The sequence below is a fragment of the Salvelinus alpinus genome, chromosome 31 (genome assembly GCF_045679555.1).
Source record: "Salvelinus alpinus chromosome 31, SLU_Salpinus.1, whole genome shotgun sequence".
NCBI lineage: Eukaryota > Metazoa > Chordata > Actinopteri > Salmoniformes > Salmonidae > Salvelinus > Salvelinus alpinus.
The window spans coordinates 29,888,754-29,902,196 of record NC_092116.1 but is presented as its reverse complement, the minus strand read 5'-3'; positions in this window follow the sequence as shown (position 1 = coordinate 29,902,196).

Here is a 13,443-nt window from a genome sequence, read left to right as displayed (position 1 = left end):
TTTACATACATTGTTTTACAACATTAAGTCCATGGTACAGTATACGTATTTATCTGAGGCCCATAGTATGAATGGTCTGGAGTTGCTTTCCTTTTCTAAGAGTGTTGTCCACATTCTGCCTTTTTATTCACATCTTCTGAACAAAGATGTTATTTCCATGGTCAGTTTTTCTACTTTTGTGTATATTATTCATATTCCTCAGCAGATAAGTCTTCTGAGTCAATATTTTATCACAGACTGAGCAGCCATGTTATTTCACTCCTGTATGAGTCTGTCCATGTTCATTTAGGTGCTTCTTGGGATTGAAGCTATTCCCACTGTCACCACAGCTAAATGGTTTCTCTCTTCTGTGAATTCTCATGTACATGGACAGATGTTTGAAGGATTTGCCATAAAAGGGGCAGGTGTAGGGTTCCCCCATTGGGGGGTTCGAATCCAGTGGTGGGTTGCTGTCAAGTCATACATGGTCGCTGCTTATGGCTGAGCTGTGGCTGTAGGCATTGTTCTTATTATCTGGAATTTCGAAACCCCTTAGGTGGGTCACAGTGGCAAAAGGTTTGAGATCCACTGGTTTAGAGTGACTCTCTCTGTTCTCCACAGTCTTGGTTTGGGGAAGAGTCAAGGACTGAAGTGGGTCCTCCAGATTACATTCACTTTTCACACAGGAAGGAGTGAATATGAACTCCATGATATCAGGCTGCAGACCTTGAAACTGCTCTTCCTCCTGACTGGTCCTGACTTCCTCCTGTTCCTCTTTAATCTGCGTGGGCTCTGGGTACTCCTGCCCCAGACTGGGACTCCACTCCTGCTCACAGTGATGCTGCTCAGGGGGAACCTCCTCTTCAGAGACAGAGAGAGAGAGAGCTGTAGGGAGTCTGGAGGGAATGAGAGGATGAGCAGAGGTTACCTATACAGCATAGAATTAAATAGAACACTTGAATGATACACATGAGTTCTAGATCCCTGTGATCTATATAGTCAAGGAGGAGTTGAACCTCCAGCGCCATAGTCAAAGACTGTGCCTGAGGTTGAGCAGAGGGTCCATTAAAAATACGGTACAATAACTTTCAACCAACCTTTACTTGGTGATACTTTATTCTCGATTTAGAAGAAAACATATTTTTTTAATACCCTTGTTTGCTGCCGGACTTCTCACATTTCCCAGCATCGTTTTTGGCACTAGTCATTCATTAATCTCGGTTACCCAGAAGTAATATCATCTGGTGAAATTTCCTGTTTTACTTCTGCGGAGGGGGGATGCTGTTAACAATTGTGATTAAGTCTCCTCCCTCGTAAATGTAAACTCTAGACCAAACCCTTCCTCCAATTTCTCCCGTGTTAAGTCCAAAATGCACATTTTTGTTTTCATTAATTTTTACAATAGAGCCTATTTTGGCAGAGCAATCTGTTTATCATCCACACACAGCATCAGGTTAAGAACTAAGGGGCCTAGCTCGAACCAAGAAACACAGCCCCAGACCATTATTTCTCCTCCACCAAACTTTACAGTTGGCACTATGCATTGGTGCAGGTAGCATTTTCCTGGCATCCGCCAAACCCAGATTTGTCCTGTCAGACTGCTTGATGGTAAAGTGTGATTCCTCACACCAGAGAACGTATTTCCATTGCTCCAGAGTCCAATGGCGGCGTGGATTACACCACTCCAGCTAACGCTTGGCATTGCACATGGTGATCTTAGGCTTGTGTGTGGCTGCTCGGCCACGGAAACCCATTTCATGAAGCTCCCGACTAACAGTTCTTGTGCTGAACATGCTTCCAGAAGCAGTTTGGAACTCGTAGTGAGTATTGCAACCAACGATTTTTACCCACTACACGCTTCTTCACTCAGAAGTCCCTTTCTGTGAGCTTGTGTGGCCTACCACTTCGAGGCTGATCTAAGAATATTACTCCTGCTTATTATGAAGAAAAAATACATCTGTTTAATTTGTAAACTAAAGGTGTGTTTAGAATTATTTTTGTTGTATTAATGCTATTTAATCTCTCCTCAGACTAATATTATTCTGTTTGTCCTGTGGGTACCTTTGCCACTGTTCCACCCCTTGTGTATTGCGCTGTCATGGTGTATCACTGAAACAATTATATAAATAGTTATACAACAGGTTATTGTTGACTCATTATTAATAGTGGTTAAATTAGTAACCAACTTACATGTTTATCCTTATAAAAGGAGAACTTTTGGATCACTGAAATAAGGACCAAAACCAAAAACATGCAATAGTTAGCTTCCGATTGTTTTAGTGTGAAGACATGATTTTGCTGACTTCAATACTGTTCACTGTTTGTTGCCGTAGCACTCAATAACATGTGTTGCTCAGTGTTGCATGCATGCCTCAGTGTTGCTTGCCTCGAAGCGAGCATAGAAGTGATTTAGCTCGTCTGGTAGGCTCGTGTCACTGAGCAGCTCGCGGCTGTGCTTCCCTTTGTAGTCTGTAATAGTTTGTAAGCCCTGCCACATAAGACGAGCATCGGAGCCAGTGTAGTATGATTCAATCTTTGCCCTGTATTGACGCTTTGCCTGTTTGATGGTTCGTCGCAGGGCATAGCAGGATTTCTTGTAAGCTTCCCGCACCTTGAAAGCGGCAGCTCTACCCTTTAGCTCAGTGCGAATGTTGCCTGTAATCCATGGCTTCTGGTTGGGGTATGTACGTACAGTGACTGTGGGGACGACATCCTCGATGCACTTATAGATAAAGCCAGTGACTGATGTGGTGTACTCCTCAATGCCATCGGAAGAATCCCGGAACATGTTCCGGTCTGTGATAGCAAAACAGTCCTGTAGTTTAGCATCTGCTTCATCTGACCACTTTTTTATAGACCGAGTCACTGGTGCATCCTGCTTTCATTTTTGCTTGTAAGCAGGAATCAGGAGGATAGAGTTTTGGTCAGATTTACCAAATGGAGGGTGAGGGAGAGCTTTGTACGCGTCTCTGTGTGTGGAGTACAGGTGATCTAGAATTGTTTTCCCTCTGGTTGCACATTTAACATATTGATGGACATTTGGTAGAACTGATTTAAGTTTCCCTGCATTAAAGTCTCCGGCCACTAGGAGTGTCGCCTCTGGGTGAGTGGTTTCCTATTTGCTTATACAGCTGTCTGAGTGCGGTCTTAGTGCCAGCATCTGTCTGTGGTGGTAAATAAACAGCCACGAAAAGTATAGCTGAAAACTCTCTAGGCAAGTAGCATGGCCTGCAATTTATCACAATATACTCTCTTCAGGCAAGCAAAATCTAGAGACTTCCTTAGATTTTGTGCACCAGCTGTTGTTTACAAATATGCACAGACCGCCCCCCTCGTCTTACCGAAGTGTGTTCTATCTTGCCGGTGCAGCGTATATTCCGCTAGCTGTATATCCATGTCGTCATTCAGCCACGATTCCGTGAAACATAGGATATTACAGTTTTTGATGTCCCGTTGGTAGGATATTCGGGATCGTACCTCGTCTAGTTTATTGTCCAATGATTGCACGTTGGCGAGTAGTATTGACCTTAACGGCAGCTTTCCCACTCGCCTTTTCCGGGTCCTGACCAGGCATCCGGCTCTTTGTCCTCTGTACCTGAGTCACCTCCTCTTGCAAATAACGGAGATGATGGCCCTGTCGGGTGTTTGGAGAATGTCTTGTGCGTCTTGCTTGTTGAAGAAAAAATCTTTGTCTAATCCGAGGTGAGTGATCGCTGTCCTGATATCCAGGAGCTCTTTTTTGCCTTAAGATACGGTGGCAGAAACATTATGTACAAAATAAGTTACAAATAACGCGAACACATAATAGCACAGTTGGTTGGGCACCCGTAAAACTGCTGCCATTTCTTCCGGCGCCATTTTAGATCAGTGGATCTTGCATGGCCACAGCGACAATACACGGGACAAGACCTGTAATAACAAGTGCACAATAACACGTAGCACGAAAGCCGATACAACAGAGCACAGGTACTCACAAGAACATGGGACAATAATCTACGAGGACAATGGGGAACAAAGGGCACATATATACACATACTAATTAGGGGAAATGGGAACCAGGTGTGCGTAATGAGACAAAACAGTCAGGAGTTGGTGGTGATGAATCCAGTTCAGTGACGCCTAGAAGGCCGGTGACGTAGACCTCTAGAGCTGGTGAACGGAATGAGCAGCAGTACCCGGGGGAATTCGTGACAGGGTGAAGGCTTCTCTGACGAACCTTGCTGGTGTTGCTCACCACAAATTGAAACCAGGAGATTTCATTGTGGTCAAGGACCTTCAAATAAAAATTTGGAAAGACCCCAGGTGGAAGGGAACATACCAGGTGCTCCTGACTACGTCCTCTGCTGTCAAGGTAGCAGAACGGGATACGTGGATACACACGTCCCACTGCAGGAAGGTGCCAGAACCAGGAAATCAGAATGGCGAGGAGGATCGGGGAATGCGAAAGGACCTGTTTCTGGATTGGTCTCACCACAATAGTGGGGACCGTTGTCTGCCTCCTGCTGGCCAGTAATTACCTAATAGGATCCAGGGACTGTCCCCAGCCAATGGGACGACCGCAGGCCCGGAGTAGAGGCCCAGAAGATACTGGTGAGGTTGCGAGAGGAAAACGAGACTTCAAAGACACTATGAACTAATTCCTTTCCACAGCACAGATGGTGGCGAATGGCATCTTCCCGAACACTTCCTGTTGGGTCTGTGGGCTAAGCCCACAGGGGGTAGGTGAAGGGCTTCCTTTATTGGGTGTCCCAGCTGGTGTAAATGAGACTTTTCCCATTCTCCCAGCACTGTGGTTTTACAATTCCCCAACTCGACGACTGGACCTTATGACATGTTTTGCTTTTTATAACCAAACTTGGAAAGGTAGTTATAGAAGACATTGTGAAAATAAAATCTGCCCCCCCTATCCCAATAGAAAGCTCATTGACTGCAGCCTGGTGTATACAGGGTAATGGTTCTGTCTACCTAGGTGAAAATGTGTGCAATTGTACAATGGACTCTGATGGAGAATAAAATTGCTCACTGTCAGTTCATGATTTGCAGATGGGCAGAGACTTACATGTAAGTGTTGTCCTCCCAGTGCATAATGTAACCTTGGAAACAAGGAAATCAGCCTCTAATGGGACCTATTGGTTATGTGGGAACAGCGCATCCGGCTGCGGGATTGAACTCGGGTCTGTAGTGGTGCCTTAGACTGCAGCGCCACTCCGGAGGCCCTGTGCTAATGCTTGCTGGGAAACCTAGCTTTAGATGGCTGGTTGTAACATTGTAGCTTGCTGTTTAGTAGCCATATAAACTCAGCAAAAATTTTTTTTTCCCTTTTTCAGGACCTGTCTTTCAAAGATAATTCGTAAAAATCTAAAAAACTTCACAGATCTTCATTGTAAAGGGTTTAAACACTGTTTCCCATGCTTGTTCAATGAACCATAAACAATTAATGAATGTGCACCTGTGGAACGGGCGTTAAGACACTAACAGCTTACAGATGGTAGGTAATTAAGGTCACAGTTATGAAAACTTAGGACACTAAAGTGGCCTTTCTGCTGACTCTGAAAAACACCAAAAGAAAGATGCCCTGAGTCCCTGCTCATCTGCGTGAACGTGCCATAGGCATGCTGCAAGGAGGCATGAGGACTGCAGATGTGGCCAGGGCAATAAATTGCAATGTTCATACTGTGAGATGCCTAAGACAGCGCTACAGGGAGACAGGATGGACAGCTGATCGTCCTCGCAGTGGCAGACCACGTGTAACAACACCTGCACAGGATCGGTACATCCGAACATCACACCTGCGGGACAGGTACAGGATGGCAACAACAACTGCCCGAGTTAGACCAGGAATGCACAATCCCTCCATCAGTGCTCAGACTGTCCGCAATAGGCTGAGAAAGGCTGGACTGAGGGCTTGTAGGTCTGTTTTAAGGCAGGTCCTCACCAGACATCACCGGCAACAACGTCGCCAAAGGGCTCTAATCCACCATCGCTGGACCAAACAGGACTGGCAAAAAGTGTTCTTCACTGACGAGTCGTGGTTTTGTCTCACCAGGGGTGCTGGTTGGACTCACGTTTATTGTCGAAGGAATGAGCGTTACACCGAGGCCTGTACTCTGGAACGGGATCGATTTAGAGGTGGAGGGTCCGTCATGGTTTGGGGGCGGTGAGTTACAGCATCATCGGACTGAGATTGTTGTCATTGCAGGCAATCTCAACGCTGTGCGTTACAGAGAAGACATCCTCCTCCCTCATGTGGTACTCTTCCTGCATGACCCTCCAGCATGACAATGCCACCAGCCATACTGCTCATTATGTGCGTGATTTCCTGCAAGACAGGAATGTCAGTGTTCTGCCATGGCCAGCAAAGAGCCCGGATCTCAATCCCATTGAGCACGTCTGGGACCTGTTGGATCAGAGGGTGAGGGCTAGGGCTAGGGCCATTCCCCCCAGAAATGTCCGGGAACTTGCAGGTGCCTTGGTGGAAGAGCAGCAAGAACTGGCGAATCTGGTGCAGTCCATGAGGAGGAGATGCACTGCAGTACTTAATGCAGCTGGTGGCCACACCAGATACTGACTGTTACTTTTGATTTTGACCCCCCCCTGTGTTCAGGGACACATTATTCAATTTCTGTTAGTCATGTCTGTGGAACCTGTTCAATTTATGTCTCAGTTGTTGAATATTGTTATGTTCATACAAATATTTACACATGTTAAGTGTGCTGAAAATAAATGCAGTTAACAGTGAGAGGACGTTTCTTTTTTTGCTGAGTTTATATTCGGAGAGTCTGTTTCTGTCCTGCCCTTGACTTTGGTGCAGGGCATGAGATGTCCATAGCCTCTTCGTCGCAAGACTCCCTGATCTTCTCAAAAACATATATTTGTCTAGCTGTGTCCAGTCCAGGTGGTGCTTGTACAGGCAGACCATCTATGGGAGGAAGGATGTCAGTGATGCACAGCAGCTAAAATCTGGTCCTGACAGTCCAAACGCTCCTTGGCGACAACAACACCAGGCTCCACAGCAACAAAGCTGTAAAACAGGAAATAACAACAAAATCAGAAGACATTACAACACTGCACAACATCAATTCACCTCCCAAGTTTAGATAAGAAGAATAACCTCATACAATGCGTTGAAAATTATTTTCACCTGAAGTGCTGGTACTGCTTGAACTGTGGCAGCGGCCTGAAGTACGGAGTCAGGTGTTATTGCCAGCCATAGCTTTCCACCAGCACTGTACCATCCTCCAGTCCAACCAGCTGTGGGATGTTGACCCCTGTCACAGTGCCGTCCTTCACAACACCAGCAGTCTCAGACAAAGTGTTCACTCTGGTCTTTCTGAAGCACTGCTTGATAAGGCCGAAGCACCAGTCGGGGGCAAACTTGGTGTGGCCTGTGATCAGGAAGTGAAGGTCCAGACTGTGGTGGAGCTTGTGCATGGTCCGCCAGGCACAATACCAGAGTGCAAACTTGTTCTTGTTTTGGCCACTGCAGTTATCACTATTCAGGTCTACACGTGTTTCCCCAACTCCGTAGTTGGTAAAGAAATGGGGCATGTAGTTGATGACTGCACTGCTGCCTTTGCTTGCTTGGGCCAGCTCTCTTTTTTAATGGGAGGCATTAGACCATTGTCCTTGTATGATTGGTGGAGGAGAGTCAGGCGTGTTCTACTGATGCTGAAAGACAACTTCCAGATACAAATATTTGAGCATTATTATACAATAGATGCGAAATGGCCTTCTGAGAACATCACTACACACAGTTCATACACGTAATGTTAGCTAGCTAGCCAGCCATCTAACATCAGCTGGCTAGCTAACAGCAAGCTTTAACTAGCAATACAAACCGATTTGTCATAGCTACCTAAAGTTAACCAAATAGGTTCAATGTTAGCTAGCTAACATTAGGCTATAACTAGCAATGCGAAATGGCATTCTGAGAAAACATCACTAACGTTACACACACATCATACAAGTAAATTAATGTTAGCTAGCAAGCCAGCCATCTAACGTTAGCTAGCTAACAGCAAGCTTTAACTTGGGGTCTTTTGTTTAGACATATAGCGTTAATGTTAGCTAGCTAAAAAATGTACTATAATCCCAATCCATAGAGTAACGTTACTAGCAACACAAACAGATTGTCATAGCTAAATTAACCGAATAAGTTAGGTTCAATGTTAACGTTCGCTAGCAAGCCAGCGATCGAACTCCAGCTGGCTAGCTAACTGCAAGCCTTAACTTGCAATGAAAACAACTTTCTGACAAAATTAGAAACGTATATCTGAAACTGTACCTAGATTCCAATTTGACAGAGAACCCAGGTAGACGCTACACCATTGGCTGCCAGGAAGCACGAGGGGCTTACTCTGAGTCATTGTCACACTAGGATTATGAGGACGCAGTAAAGTCTATACCTAGTTAGATTGCTCCTTTCCCCCAATTTAGCTATTCCCTTTATAATTAGACTTTAGCATGTTCCAAATTCTCATTTACACCAGCCAAGAGTTTGTCTCGCCAAAACTTGAACACAATTTATTTATAGTCCCGGCCTCAGGCAGCCTCTTCACAAAATGTATTTATTGTCCCGGACTCAGGCAGCCTCTTCACACAATTGATTTACAGTCACGGCCTCAGGCAGCCTCTTCACACAATTGATTTACAGTCACCGCCTCAGGCAGCCTCTTCACACAATTGATTTACAGTCACGGCCTCAGGCAGCCTCTTCACACTATTTATTTATAGTCACGGCCTCAGGCAGCCTCTTCACACAATTGATTTATAGTCACGGCCTCAGGCAGCCTCTTCACACAATTGATTTACAGTCACGGCCTCAGGCAGCCTCTTCACACAATTGATTTACAGTCACGGCCTCAGGCAGCCTCTTCACACTATTTATTTATAGTCACGGCCTCAGGCAGCCTCTTCACACAATTGATTTATAGTCACGGCCTCAGGCAGCCTCTTCACACGATTGATTTATAGTCACGGCCTCAGGCAGCCTCTTCACACGATTGATTTACAGTCACGGCCTCAGGCAGCCTCTTCACACGATTGATTTATAGTCACGGCCTCAGGCAGCCTCTTCACACGATTGATTTATAGTCACGGCCTCAGGCAGCCTCTTCACACGATTGATTTACAGTCACGGCCTCAGGCAGCCTCTTCACACGATTGATTTATAGTCACGGCCTCAGGCAGCCTCTTCACACAATTGATTTATAGTCCCGGCCTCCGACAGCCTCTTCACACAATTGATTTATAGGCACGGCCTCAGGCAGCCTCTTCACACAATTGATTTATAGTCACGGCCTCAGGCAGCCTCTTCACACGATTGATTTATAGTCACGGCCTCAGGCAGCCTCTTCACACGATTGATTTATAGTCACGGCCTCAGGCAGCCTCTTCACACAATTGATTTATAGTCCCGGCCTCCGACAGCCTCTTCACACAATTGATTTATAGTCACGGCCTCAGGCAGCCTCTTCACACAATTGATTTATAGTCCTGGCCTCAGGCAGCCTCTTCACACAATTGATTTATAGTCCTGGCCTCAGGCAGCCTCTTCACACAATTGATTTATAGTCCTGGCCTCAGGCAGCCTCTTCACACAATTGATTTATAGTCCTGGCCTCAGGCAGCCTCTTCACAAAATGTATTTATTGTCCCGGCCTCAGGCAGCCTCTTCACACAATTGATTTACAGTCACGGCCTCAGGCAGCCTCTTCACACAATTGATTTACAGTCACCGCCTCAGGCAGCCTCTTCACACTATTTATTTACAGTCACGGCCTCAGGCAGCCCCTTCACACAATTGATTTACAGTCACGGCCTCAGGCAGCCTCTTCACACAATTGATTTACAGTCACGGCCTCAGGCAGCCTCTTCACACAATTGATTTACAGTCACGGCCTCAGGCAGCCTCTTCACACTATTTATTTATAGTCACGGCCTCAGGCAGCCTCTTCACACAATTGATTTATAGTCACGGCCTCAGGCAGCCTCTTCACACGATTGATTTATAGTCACGGCCTCAGGCAGCCTCTTCACACAATTGATTTACAGTCACGGCCTCAGGCAGCCTCTTCACACAATTGATTTATAGTCACGGCCTCAGGCAGCCTCTTCACACAATTGATTTATAGTCCCGGCCTCCGACAGCCTCTTCACACAATTGATTTATAGTCACGGCCTCAGGCAGCCTCTTCACACAATTGATTTATAGTCACGGCCTCAGGCAGCCTCTTCACACGATTGATTTATAGTCACGGCCTCAGGCAGCCTCTTCACACGATTGATTTATAGTCACGGCCTCAGGCAGCCTCTTCACACAATTGATTTATAGTCCCGGCCTCCGACAGCCTCTTCACACAATTGATTTATAGTCACGGCCTCAGGCAGCCTCTTCACACAATTGATTTATAGTCCCGGCCTCAGGCACCCTCTTCACACAATTGATTTATAGTCCCGGCCTCCGACACCCTCTTCACACAATTGATTTATAGTCACGGCCTCAGGCAGCCTCTTCACACAATTGATTTATAGTCCTGGCCTCAGGCAGCCTCTTCACACAATTGATTTATAGTCCTGGCCTCAGGCAGCCTCTTCACACAATTGATTTATAGTCCTGGCCTCAGGCAGCCTCTTCACACAATTGATTTATAGTCCTGGCCTCAGGCAGCCTCTTCACACAATTGATTTATAGTCACGGACTCAGGCAGCCTCTTCACACAATTGATTTATAGTCACGGCCTCAGGAAGCCTCTTCACACTATTGATTTATAGTCACGGCCTCAGGCAGCCTCTTCACACAATTGATTTATAGTCCCGGCCTCAGGCAGCCTCTTCACACAATTGATTTATAGTCCCGGCCTCCGACAGCCTCTTCACACAATTGATTTATAGTCACGGCCTCAGGCAGCCTCTTCACACAATTGATTTATAGTCCTGGCCTCAGGCAGCCTCTTCACACAATTGATTTATAGTCCTGGCCTCAGGCAGCCTCTTCACACAATTGATTTATAGTCCTGGCCTCAGGCAGCCTCTTCACACAATTGATTTATAGTCCTGGCCTCAGGCAGCCTCTTCACACAATTGATTTATAGTCACGGCCTCAGGCAGCCTCTTCACACAATTGATTTATAGTCACGGCCTCAGGAAGCCTCTTCACACTATTGATTTATAGTCACGGCCTCAGGCAGCCTCTTCACACTATTGATTTATAGTCCTGGACTCAGGCAGCCACTTCACACAATTGATTTATAGTCACGGCCTCAGGCAGCCTCTTCACACAATTGATTTATAGTCCTGGCCTCAGGCAGCCTCTTCACACAATTGATTTATAGTCCTGGCCTCAGGCAGCCTCTTCACACAATTGATTTATAGTCCTGGCCTCAGGCAGCCTCTTCACACAATTGATTTATAGTCCTGGCCTCAGGCAGCCTCTTCACACAATTGATTTATAGTCCTGGCCTCAGGCAGCCTCTTCACACAATTGATTTATAGTCACGGCCTCAGGCAGCCTCTTCACACAATTGATTTATAGTCACGGCCTCAGGCAGCCTCTTCACACTATTGATTTATAGTCACGGCCTCAGGCAGCCTCTTCACACTATTGATTTATAGTCCTGGCCTCAGGCAGCCTCTTCACACTATTGATTTATAGTCACGGCCTCAGGCAGCCTCTTCACACAATTGATTTATAGTCCTGGCCTCAGGCAGCCTCTTCACACAATTGATTTATAGTCCTGGCCTCAGGCAGCCTCTTCACACAATTGATTTATAGTCCTGGCCTCAGGCAGCCTCTTCACACAATTGATTTATAGTCCTGGCCTCAGGCAGCCTCTTCACACAATTGATTTATAGTCCTGGCCTCAGGCAGCCTCTTCACACAATTGATTTATAGTCCTGGCCTCAGGCAGCCTCTTCACACAATTGATTTATAGTCCTGGCCTCAGGCAGCCTCTTCACACAATTGATTTATAGTCACGGCCTCAGGCAGCCTCTTCACACAATTGATTTATAGTCACGGCCTCAGGAAGCCTCTTCACACTATTGATTTATAGTCCTGGCCTCAGGCAGCCACTTCACACAATTGATTTATAGTCACGGCCTCAGGCAGCCTCTTCACACAATTGATTTATAGTCCTGGCCTCAGGCAGCCTCTTCACACAATTGATTTATAGTCCTGGCCTCAGGCAGCCTCTTCACACAATTGATTTATAGTCCTGGCCTCAGGCAGCCTCTTCACACAATTGATTTATAGTCCTGGCCTCAGGCAGCCTCTTCACACAATTGATTTATAGTCCTGGCCTCAGGCAGCCTCTTCACACAATTGATTTATAGTCACGGCCTCAGGCAGCCTCTTCACACAATTGATTTATAGTCACGGCCTCAGGTAGCCTCTTCACACTATTGATTTATAGTCACGGCCTCAGGCAGCCTCTTCACACTATTGATTTATAGTCCTGGCCTCAGGCAGCCGCTTCACACTATTGATTTATAGTCACGGCCTCAGGCAGCCTCTTCACACAATTGATTTATAGTCACGGTCTCAGGCAGCCTCTTCACACTATTGATTTATAGTCCCGGCCTCCGACTGTCTTTAATGACCTAAAGATCTTTCTGAACCGTTCCTCTGTAGTAACTTCCTCTGTTAAAGTACAATTACATTTCTTATCACCTATTGTGATAAAAGCACTGAAATGTTTTGCCACGAGGTAGTGGTTATTGATACATTTAAAAAATATATATACTTTCCTGAAAATCTCCTTCCGTCTTTCAGAGTATTTCTCATCCATTTTGTCTTAACGCTGCTCATTCATGATATTGTCAGAATTTTTTTGAGTAATGATATACAGTTGACTCCTGATAAGTGCACTTTGTATAACTACAAACGATGTTTTAAGTGAACTCTAGTCCCAATTCAACAACATTCTTTATAATTTCTCTTGATAACTGCATTCTCTGGTTTTAGTGCAAGCTGTCACATCCGTCCCAAGCGGTTACAGTTGTCAGAAATCACCATTGTTACAATGTTTTGTCTTTTAATTTAGTTTATACAAGAAACTATCATTGTAGATCACCATGTGGTTTATTAGAACTGTTTCCCTCATTGTACACTGAACAAAAATATAAACGCAACATGTAAAGTGTTGGTCCTGTGATTCATGAGCTGAAATAAAAGATCCCAGAAATGTTCCATATGCACAAAAAGCTTATTTCTCTCAAACGTTGTGCACAAATGTGTTTACATCCCTGTTAGTGAGCATTTCTCCTTTGCCAAAATAACAGGTGTGTCATATCAAGAAGCTGACTAAACAGCATGATTACTACACAGGTGCACCTTGTGCGGAGGACAATAAAAGGCCACTCTAAAATGTGCAGTTTTGTTACACAATGCCACAGATGTCTCAAGTTTTGAGTGGGCGTGCAATTGGCATGCTGACTGCAGGAACGTCCACCAGATCTGTTGCC